The sequence below is a fragment of the Erithacus rubecula genome (assembly GCF_903797595.1).
Source record: "Erithacus rubecula genome assembly, chromosome: 20".
NCBI classification, from domain to species: domain Eukaryota; kingdom Metazoa; phylum Chordata; class Aves; order Passeriformes; family Muscicapidae; genus Erithacus; species Erithacus rubecula.
The window spans coordinates 5296144-5306525 of record NC_136672.1 but is presented as its reverse complement, the minus strand read 5'-3'; positions in this window follow the sequence as shown (position 1 = coordinate 5306525).

Genomic DNA, 10382 nt, shown 5'->3' with positions numbered 1-10382 from the left:
CAGGACTGGAGCCCACAGCCACAGTGCTGCTGCAGGCAGTGCTGCTCCAGTGCCTTCACACTGAATTCACACCCACCTTGTTAATCAGACCTTTTGAGACAGGCCATGAAATTGCATTAAATTAAATACCAAGACAGACTACCACAGCAGAGGCTCTTCTTCCCATGAGCCTGAATGCATTTTAACTCAAAATTAAGAGGACAGGTGAGGGGAAATGTTGTATTTTCCCATTAGCATTTCTCCAGTTCTCAGAAGAAACAGCGAGCAACAGCTACAAAAATTAATTTCTCTTGTGAGTTAAAGTAGGGGAGGAGAAGCAGCCTGGCAGTGCTGCTGCAGACCAGTGGAGGAGGGAGATGCCCCAGCAGCTATTTCAGCCTTCCAGCTGAAATAAAGACCCTGCCCAGCTGCAGTTCCTCATCCAATTTTAACCTTGCAAGGAGGCAACAAGCTCTGATCTCTCTGTAGACACCCCAAGCCTCAGCCTGCCAAACCAGCTGTCCCTGCAGCAAGGCACTTCATCCTCCCAAATCTCTCCTTCAACCTGCTGCTTTTTCAAGAGACTTAAATTCACTTAAAGGCACAATTAAAGCTCAACCTTTCATGTTCTTTATCCTTAAAGAGCTGCAAAACTGGAAAGTCATTCACAGCTGAGCAAGACCAGGTCATCCTGCATTAAAGATTGGGCAACAGAGTTGCATTTGTGTAGTGGTTAAAGCTAAATATTAATTAGGAGATGCTGAACCCAACCCAGGCCAGTCCCTAGTTGGCTGAGCAACCACACAAGGAGGATATTGGACATTTTTCGGCAGCACCTGCTGAGACCTCTGTGGAAGGACAACCAAATGATTGAAAATAATTTAAATTTAAAAAATATTATTCAATGCAGCCCTCTCCCCAGGCTCCAAGTGGGGGGACTCATGACTCAGGTGTGAGTCAGCAGCCACCCAGCAGCACCAAGCCTTGCACATGAGGCAGCATCGATGCAGGGTCACTCTGGCACCTGCTGAGCCCCTGCAGCCCCAGCTCCTCCATCCATCCACCCCCTGGGCCACAGGGACAGAGGTATTTTTAGTGCAGCCAGTGTTTTCTAAACAAGAAATGGCACTTTCCCCCTGATTTACTGCTCATGATTGCAGAGGAATGATCTGTGAGCTGGTGGAGTCACTACCCCTGGGTGTGTTTAAAAAAAGCCTGGATGTGGCACTTGGTGCCATGGTCTAGTTGAGGTGTTAGGGTTGGATTCAAGGACCTTGAGGGTCTCTTCCAACCTGGTGCTTCTGTGAATTCTGTGAGAGCTGCTGCCTTTAGCAGTGCTGAGGAGCAGGAGCAAGATGCAGAGCCCAAAGGGATGAATCAGGCAGAGCAGTGAGGCTTGCAGGAGCTTTGGCAGAGCTTTGGGGATGCCTTTTGCTGCTGAGGCCAGCCCAGGCCCCTGTGCTGCATCCTCCAGCAGGAACCTGCTCAGGCTGCTCTCCACAGCTCATTTTACCCATTCACATCGAGCTGGAGATTCCCACCTCTGCCTAGGGAGAGCTCAAGGGGCAAAAAGCAAACCCAAGAAGTTTTGACTAAGGAAAAAGGCAGAATGCTCTTGCCAGCAGCTGGGCAGGCAGGCAGTGGCTCAGGACCCCTCTGGGGGTCACAGTGGCTCTGTCACCATGGGCTGGTGACTCTCCAGTGATGTGGGACAGTTCTGGAGGTGTTCCCTCCCTGCCACTGTGGTGGACAATCTGTTCCCAGACTGGCAGACAAAATGATCCAGTTTTCCAAGCACACTGGAGGATGAAGGCAGGGAAGCACTGCCAGCACTGGGTAACAGTATCCATTATCCTATTAGGCAAGCTACATCCTAGGGAAGCAACAGCACCATTTCACTTGGATGAGGGGAAAATGGGCTCATCCAAAGCAAAGACTCCTGAGCTCACTTGGCAAGATTTAATTCCCTACACTCTCCTCCAGAAACTGATACTAACTAAACCCTGTCAGTCACACAGTAAACAATTCCAGCTTTGTAGGTCCATCAAGAGCAGTTTTGTGAGCAGATGACATGTGAGATGGAGTATGTCTTAGTTATTTTCACTAAGTGCAAGATATCATTTGGCTTCCAGGCCAAAAGCATTTTTATTTCAAAAGGAAGATAAGCAGCTTCCAGAGTTCATTACTCTCATAAGCTTTTCTTTCAGGAAACAGCCTATTCAAGGTGGAAAAGAAATTCCTTGTATGAGACAGGGAGAAGCCATTCAAGGGTCTGCTCATTTTAAACTGAGGCATTTCAGAAGGCAGCAACCACTTCCAGAGCACCTCAACATCTCTGTAAATTGGGAAACTTTTATTTTAAGGATACTTAATGACATCCCTGTAAATTGGGAAACTTTTATTTTAAGGATACTTAATGGTCTGCAAAGAGCTAACTAGCTTGTTCACATCCATCCTGGGAGGACTTATTCCATTCCACTTCTGCAACACAATCATTGCACTTTCTGTAAGGAAAAGAAAACAGCCTACAATTACACACAGGCAACAAAGCAAGTTCCCCCAAACCTTGTCCCACCACACCAGGAGCTGACTCAGAGTCTCTTGTCCTCACCACAGAGCAGGAGCTTTGGGCTCACAGTCATCCTTGCCCAGGTCACAGCAGCTCACCTGGCTCAGGTGAGCCATGGACACACACTGGGACCCAGCCCAGCTGCCATGGGGAGCTGCGCAGGCTGAGCTCCAGTGTCTCTTTTGTTTGGAATTAAATCTGCTCTTCCAGCAACGTTAAAGGCAGAGCTTGTGATCTCCATAAGGACAAGTCTAAGAGAAAGGATCAGATGGAATGAGGCAGCAGACAGAGATGCCACTGCCATCTCCTCCCAGAATCCAAGAAGCCTCTCCCATGCCTCTAGGAGGGAAAGCAGCTCCTTGGGTTTGGATCCTGGTCCCTCCAGAGCTGTCAGGACTCCCACACAGCCAGAACAGGGTCATTGTCCTGACAGGCACATTTGCAATCACATGGACCCAAAGCACAGGCTGGAACGAACATCAGGGCAGGAGCCACACAATACCTTCAGAAAAACTAATCAGCAAATCTCTTTGCTTTAATCATGTGCACCGGAGGCCAGAGCAGCACAGAGGCATCTCATTAAAACTGACCTATCTGCCCTGGAAAATTCATCTCATCCCCTCGAGCGCGGGAGGCGCAGGGACAGAGCTCACAAAAGGAACAGGGACCTGTTCCTGCTTTGTCCCTGCCCAGCACCGAGGCTGCCACTCCATTACAGCCTCATCTGCACACAGCCGAACCTCAAAGAGAACAAAGTACTGAAATGAACAGCTTTTATTTCCGAAGAGAAGATGAATTCCTGCTTGTTTTCATGATTGCAATTTTCTCCCCACGCTGCAGAGGATGCGAACAAACGAGCAGGGAATGAAAGGGATTAATGAATGAATGAAGGGGTGGGAGCTGGGCTCCCAGCTGCAGGAGAAGGGGGGACACCCACAGGAGGGAGAGCTCAGCACCACAGACACCCCTGGGACCCCCTGCTCAAATGTGGACGGATCCACAATCCTCTCTGAAAGCGTTCACTTCAGGGGAAATAAAACAAAACAAAAGGTAGGAAGAGTCTAAAGTTCAGATCAACCACACAGGGCATAGGAAGGGCTGTTTTTACAGAAACACAGAACTTCCAGCTGCTGACACCACTCAGTTCCCAGCAGCTTTTGTCCTTTTTAAATGATGGGCTCACTCACGTGTCAGTAGTTTCCTCCCCAAGCCTTAAAACATGCAGAAAACCAAAGAAGGCATTTGGTATTTACTGAGGAATTCACACCCAGCATTGCTCATTTGAGACCTATTGACTCTCCCAGCTGGATCACAGAAATGCAGCCCCAATGGAAGCTGCAAAACAAGGAAAAATTAAATCTTCTTTTCCCCTTATTCTCAAGCTATTTTAAGTCAAGTCCAACATCAGGGGATTAGAGGCAAAGTTTGGGATTAGGATTAGTTTTTAGCCTGGTGCATGAGAGCTGCTCTGCTTCACATGGCAAGTTGGTTTCTGGTGCTGATGGCTCTCAACAAATTGAATGAACTCACCCTTTGCTCCCAGTGCTCCAAGATTAATCTTTACTTTGGCTTCCCAGTGCTTGGGGATGATGTGACACGTGAAAGCCACATGAAAGCCACCATGGTTTGTTGTGGTGGGAGAAGTGACACTGCCTTCCTAATCCAAAGAGCTGGCATTTACCCATCTTGCTGCTATAATGTATGGCTTAATTTAAAGGCAAGTTCAATTTGCAGATTAATTATTATAGCCTGTGACTGGTTGAGCTTGTGATAAAACACCCGGGTGAGAAATTGCACAGCAATTACCTGATTGTACATTGAGCATGTAAATGTTGGTAAAGAGCTGTCACCTAATGGAGACTGATGTTGGGGAACTGCAGGCTGCAGCCAGCTGAAGAAAGTCACAGTGCAAAGCAGGTCAGGGGAGTGGGTGGCAAACAAAACCAGAGGCCAAAATGCTTAAAAACATTCAAATCAGCCTTCAGGAACAACAGGCAAAACCAATGCAGGATTTTCAGGGACTGGCAAATTATGGATTTCTTGCAGATAGTGCTGGGACAGCAGATCTGGGAGATGAGCCAGTGGTCAGGAGAATCAGCATGGACAGGTCTCCAGGTAAATGACCCTCAAACCACAGGGAGAAGGTCACAGCAGATGCAGCTCTCTGCCTGCCATAATCCTGATTTCAGGAGCATCACTTCTCACCCAATCCTGCCAAGCTATTCCCTTCTGGCAGCTCTTCCCCTGCAGCGTCCTCTGGATTAGATCTCATTGCCCTGCTGATCCCAGGGTGGGTGCCCCTGGGGTGCACAAGCAGGAGGTTCCCCAGCTGAGTCCCAGCCCTGGCAGGGAGCAGCTGGGCTCTCCCAGGGGCACTGACACAGTGCTCCCCTCCCCAGGCAAGGTCTGAACCAGCCTCCTGCCACCACAGGGGCTGCCCCAGGTGGCTCCTTTCTGATAGAGGCAGAGCAGTAACAGGTGAGTTTCATTGCCATTCTCACAAACCTATGGAGAAACTCCTCTTTGCTTTTGGGAGTTTCACTGCCCAGCAGTGCCAGGCTTTGGTTCTGTTTGGGAACCTCCCTTCAGAGCAACCAGATTTTCAGCTTAATTATTAAAGTCCAAAGCCGTGAGGCACCTAAGGCTAGAAATGGCTTTAGAATAGCAAGCCCAAATGTGTTATCTTTCCTAAGATAAGAGAAACCAAAAAGAAGGCAAGTTTAGAAGTTATTTTTCCACTGTAGTAGGGCTCAAGCCTTGCAGAGCACTTTGTCACCCTCAGGGCTCACCTGTGGCATGTCCAGGTGACTTCTCCCCCTCCACAGCACCAGCACTCCCACCCAGGACACTCTTTGGCAGCCCAAGGACTCCCTGCCAGCACAGCATTGCTGGCACAGGCAGCCCAAGAGGCAGAGGGAGGCAAATCTTATCTTTGGACATGATCCCAAAATGGGCTGAGGAGAGGTGGCACCGTCCTGCAGAGCTGAAGGGAGCTGGGGGACAGAAGAGCACCTCACCCATCAGTGTTAACAGCTCTCACAGACTCCCAGGTGAGACTCAATTTGCCAAAGGACCTGGGATTTATTACCAGGATCAAAGCACTGGGAACAAATGCAAACAGTGTTGGATGGAATCTGTGAGCACTACAGCACTGTGAACACTCACCCAGGGCTCGAGTGAAGACAAGTGGCCAAACCAGGCTGCACTCTGCATCCAGCACCTTGATTAGAGGCAGCAGATGTGGATCCTTCCCTAATTCACAGCCCTCCTTCTCTGCCAGCTGCCCTCAGAGCTGCTCAGCAACACAAGGGCTGGTCTGGCCAATTTACCCAGAGTGAGCTCCCAGGAGGAGATGCTCTTACCTGGCACTGTGTTCCCTGTGCACTGAGCCATGGAGAGCTGCCAGGGAAAACCAGGAGCCCCCAGCACCCCATGGCAAGGGAGAGATCCCCCCAGGTCTGTACCCCTGCCTGCATGGCATGCACCAAGAAAAAGCAGCATGGTTTCCTGCACAGGTACCTGCAGCCCCCATTTACATCCCAGCAAGCCTCACCTGTCTAAATTTGCAATAGGGTTAGGTCCATGACTCTCCACTGCTTCCCAGTAAATTCTTGTCCTGAGACAGACCAAGCACAGAGTCACAGCTGCCTTTGACAACACATTCAGAGGCACATCAGGATCACCAGGATCTTTCTCCAGGATGAAAACAGGCCAACATTAAAGTCCTGCAGCCCTTGCAGCCCACAGCTGCAGGATTTCCATCACATTCTTTCCCTTTAGCTCCCAAATTTTGGCAGCAGCAGGTCCCTGATGCACTGGACACTCCTGGAAGAGGATTTGCTGTACATGGTCTCTCCACCAGAGAATCAGGATTTGTCCAAAACCCCATAGCAGCCCCTGGCAGGATCCAGTGGTTTAATTTTCTCCTTAACCCAAAGGAATCCCAGCCAACCAGAAAGAACCCCAAATGCAGCTCTGCCTACAAAAAACAAAGAGGAAATGTGGGAAGTTTTTATGATTTTTGATTATCTGCATTATCAAGAATTTAACAATACAGTTGGGGGAGCAGTGAGAAGCTGTTCCTACAGCCCCAGAAAGCCCCATAACCACACCTGGAAGGACTGAAGGTAGAATGAAAAAAGTTCATTCTTCACTGAGAAAGAAAACTTTCCTGAGGAATGAAAAGATGACAAAATCTGCTTTGCTGTGGCAAAGCTTCCAGGGAAATGGGGCCAATTACAAAACCTGCTTGGGATTTAGCAGGCAGCTGCTGGGAAACGTGTTGGTTTGTATGGAGAGAGAGAAATTAGGTTGGAGAATTATTAGTGATGAAAGAGAGGAGCTTTCCATTCTCCACACCCCAAGTCCATGTGTCTGTAGCACTTAATCCTTATCAACATCAGGGTGCACAGCTGGAGTTACAGCCCTGTCACCCTGGGGGCCAGAGAGTGCCCAGGGCTCCAGCCTGGCTCTCCATCCTGCTGTGGGCAGTTTCAGCCTCACCCTGCAGCACTGCAGCCTCTGGCTCTTCCCCCTCTGACTCTCTGTGAGGTTTCTTGCTCTTTAACACCACCTGCAGTGGGTGGGAACGTTCTGATTTTCAGTTTGGCACAAGTTTTCACAAGTAGGATCAGGACAGTCACACGTGCTGTGCAAAGGAGCAGCTCTAGGAGCAGCACTGGGACCCAGCAACACTCAAAGCTGATCCTGTGTGAGGTCCCAGTCCTGCAGTCCTGCTCCTGGGCCTCCAACACCTCGTGGAGACATCTCTGCTCTCCCCATGGAATTATTTACCATTGGGCTGACACATCCAGTTTATTTACCTGCCTGCCTGGGAGCTGGTTATTTTGCTGCTGATGGTCTGTTCCCCACAAAAAACCAATTGCATCTTTGGTGTCCATATCAGCAAGGGCACCTCTGGAAGGGTCTGGGCTTTCATTAGTCTCCAGACGGTTTTCCATGCACGTAGGAAGGGAGAGGTTTCATTAATTACAAGGTGAGCCATTCCCCAAGCAAGGCAGCAGCTAACAAAGGAAATTACTCACTGGCCTCCCAACAGCTACAACTTAATTAAACAAGGATCCTTCCTCAAAGGCACCATCAGATTCCTGGTGCCTTGCTAGAGCTCAGAAGGAACCAAGCAGCCTTCAGCCCCAGGGCTGCATTTGCAGGTGGAATTTCCAGAGAAAGGTACTTCATTTTCTTGCAAATGGATCTCATCAGGAGCAATTCTGCCCTGGAGGTTTTCCATCCCAGAGTGGAGCCACAGCCCAGTGCTGCACCATCTTGTTTCAGCCCTGCACACAGGGAGCAGCATTTTGTGTGGACTCTTCCACACTCCTGTATCCTCCTTGGGATCCCTGGTACCTCCTTGCAGTAGGAGAGCTCCTTGACCCATAATGTTTTCATCTCCAGTCCATAAAAAAAAGACAAAAACTTTTATTACCAGGTGTTCTAAGCCTGGTGCTCCAGTTCTCCCTACACCATTGGGCAGTTCCACCACCAGCTTTTCCATCTGCAGATATAACATTTAAATGGAATTATGCCAGCAGCAGGGATCATGCTGTTCCTGTTCTATAGCCAGGCTTTGGAAACGGATGCAGATTTATTTAATATCAAATTCTGACTTTTCTCAGATCTGTCAGCAGAGCTCCCTTGGCTTCAACCTAGCTGAAGTGCTGGGTGCAACTGAAAGCAAGATCCAGCACAGAGCACTCTGGAGTTATTAGCAGGGCATGAATAATCTGGATACAATGCCCTTCAAATGCAAACAGCAGCGTTAAAAGTGCAAAACCAGAGCCAGCAGAAGCAATTTCTCTGCTCTCATATGAGCACAGGCTGCTTCCCCCCTGCTGCATCCAGCAAGCTCAGCACCAGGGAACACCAGGTCTGCCTCTGGCTCACTGAACATGCTCTGGACACCAGTTTGTGGATGTTGAGACCAAGGCAGGACCATCATCCCACTTACCTGCACTGCTGCTTTGTCACAGCCAGTACAAAGATGTTGGCCAGATGTCCAAAACCCCAGAAACTGGACCCTGCAGCCTCACAGTGCTGAAAACAGAGCCCACTGCCCCCATTCCATCCTCATCCCTTCCTTCCCATCTGACCACTCCAATGATTGTCTTTTCCAGCCAAATTAGGTGCTTGGTTTAGTCCATATGCAAGGCAAGTCTGGCCAATTCATGCCATCCCACCAGGAGACAGAATTTCCCCCTTTGGGGTGGAAGTCATTACCAGATTGCAGAGTATTTCTAGTTGGCAATTGGTCTGATTTTATCCTTCAGACAAGCTCTCATTGTGCCTTTTTTTTTTTTTTTTTTTTCATGATTAAAGTGCTCTTTGTTATCTGGAAAAGTACTTAAGTGTAATTAAGTCACCCAGTCCTTCATTTGATAAGACTAAGCAGATTGAGTTCTTGCATTCCTTTCCTCCAAGGCATTTCCCTCCACATGCCTTCCAAGCTTTCAGTATCCTTTTGAAAACCCCTGATACCAAAGTTGTAGGAGTCACTTTAGCATTTCTGGCCCAAAGGGGGGCAGATCACCTCCCACCCTGAAACCAATCCTCCTTCCCACCCAGCAGCAAAAGGCAGGGAGACTTTCCCTTGCTTTGGGCCAGAAATGCTGAAGTGCTGCCCTCTGGTACTACCAGCCAGGGCAGGCATCCTGTTACAGCCTTGCACACTGATAACTGAAGGGTTTCTGTATGCAGGGTTACCTCTGGGTGTGTAGGTGTAGCCAAACCTTGCCTGTTCCCACCCCAAATCCTGCTGGGCTGGTGGGATCATTGCTCACACACATAACAGACTAATTCCAACTCAACTCCATCCTTGTGCTGTCCCCTGCGTGCACAGCAGGTTGTTTGAGCATAAATTCCATCTCCTTTCAGGGGTGTACCAAGGGAAAATAAAAGAAGTCTCTCCAGTTGCATTAGGATGAAGTTATACCTGGCTTGAGTTGACACTGTGCAGCCATTTCTGCTGGAACAGCTTCTTGATTAAATCTATCCATCCCTAGAGCAACTACAGCTCCCAGCAATGCCTGAAAAAAAGGAAAATGAGGCTTTCAGGAGAAAGTATGGCTGTTCAATGGCATCGCAATCACTTTCCCAAGTCATTTAGAGCAGTGCATACAAAGATTGCATCCCAGCCTGTCCCCCAAGCTCAGCCTGAGCACACCTTTTAAAACCTCACAGATGGACACTGAGAGATTCCTGATACCAGTTCTCTGTGCTCCCAACTGAAATAAATTAAATAAAATCTTTAATTTAGCTGCACACCAATGAGAGCTGCTCTGGAGCCACATGAGAAGCACAGCTCAGGTGGGCAGAAGTTGGCAGTGAGAAGAACAGCCCTTGCACCCAACTGCTCTGGTAAAGCTCAGAGCCCCCAGGATGACCAAGAGCAGCAGCTGTCAGGACATAAAATACTTCTTAAAAGAGCCAGGAGCTCTGCCAACTTCTATGAGACAAGCACAGCCCCAGCATGGATGCAGGTTTTTCAAATTAGTTTAATTTTTAGCAACAAATTTATGGGGGAAGAGGGGGAAAGCAGCTTGGTTATTGGTTAAAGATTTTTGGGACAGTCCCTGCACGTGTGGCAGGAGCTGCCACATCCAATTTTCATCCAAATGCCCCAGGGCTGCTGCACACACAGACTGGACTCCATGCCTCCCCCAAGGGCTCCATCTAACACATCTGCTGCCAATGTAGTTTTAGAGGACTAAAAAAAAATACCTTTGCTGTGTCAGGTGAAAATTACTCTATCCTTCAGCATAAAGCCTTGTTGAAGAGCAAAAAGCAGACACTGCCTTTACAATCTGCACCCAGACCC